This window comes from Arachis duranensis, chromosome 3 (genome assembly GCF_000817695.3).
Source record: "Arachis duranensis cultivar V14167 chromosome 3, aradu.V14167.gnm2.J7QH, whole genome shotgun sequence".
Classification (NCBI taxonomy): Eukaryota; Viridiplantae; Streptophyta; class Magnoliopsida; order Fabales; family Fabaceae; genus Arachis; species Arachis duranensis.
In genome coordinates this window covers 82,742,053-82,743,383 of record NC_029774.3, presented here as the reverse complement: position 1 = coordinate 82,743,383, position 1,331 = coordinate 82,742,053, and positions in this window count along the sequence as shown.

Genomic DNA, 1,331 nt, shown 5'->3' with positions numbered 1-1,331 from the left:
GAAGGAGCCTTGCGTGCTTGAAGAAGAAGATAGTAGGAAAGCAGAGATTCAAAAGATGGAGCATCTCCAAAACCTCAACCTATTCTCCATTACTGCAAAACAAGTACTTATTTCGTGTTCTTTTACTTTTCACAATTAATCCCGATAATTTTTGATATCCTGACTAAGATTTACAAGATAACCATAGCTTGCTTCAAGCCGGCAATCTCCGTGGGATCGACCCTTACTCACGTAAGGTATTACTTGGACGACCCAGTGCACTTGCTGGTTAGTTGTGCGGGATTGCAAAGTGTGATTGCAATTTCGTGCACCAAGTTTTTAGTGCCGTTGCCGGGGATTGTTCGAGTTTGGACAACTGACGGCTTATCTTGTTGCTTAGATTAGGACTGTTTTATTTTTGTGGTTTATAGTCTTTTAGTTGAGTCTAGTTTCATATTTTAAGTTTGGTGTCAATTGCATGCTTTTGTTTTCTTTTAGTTTTTCGAATTTGCATGTCCTTAGTTCCTTTTTGATCTTTAAAAATTCTAAGTTTGGTGTCCTCTGTGTTTTTCCCTAAAAATTTTCGAAAATTTAGTGTTTGATTTTCTAAAAATTTTAAGTTTGGTGTCATTTTGTTGTTTTTCTCTTTCCTCATTTCAAAAAATCAAATCTTTTTCATAAAATTTTTCAATCATATCTTCTTAATTGTTGATTTCAAAATCTTTTTAATTAACTGATTGATTCAGTTTTCAATTTGTTTTGATCTTATTTTCTTTTAATTTTCGAATTTTTATTTTATCTTCTTTCTTTTATTTTTTATTTTTTTCGTTTAATTCAAAAAGAAAAATTTTTTTTTTATCTATTTGCAATCCATATCATTTCCCTTTATCCATTATGGACCTAAGTGGGATTGATAAGTCCAGAAGGACTCTGGGGTCATATGCTAACCCCATTACAACTGCATATGGGAGTAGCATCTGTACACCTCCCATCAAAGCAAGCAGCTTTGAGCTAAATCCTCAACTCATTATCATAGTGCAGCAAAATTGCCAGTATTCCGGTCTTCTACAGGAAGAGCCTACTGAGTTTCTGGCACAGTTCTTGCAAATTGCTGACACAGTACATGATAAAGAGGTGGATCAGGATGTCTACAGACTATTACTGTTTCCATTTGCTGTAAAAGATCAAGCTAAAAGGTGGTTGAATAACCAACCTACAGCAAGCATAAGGACATGGAAACAGTTATCAGACAAATTCCTGAATCACTTTTACCAAAGAGGATGACACAGCTAAGGCTGGACATCCAAGGCTTTAAACAAGAGGATAATGAATCCCTTTATAACGCCTGGGAG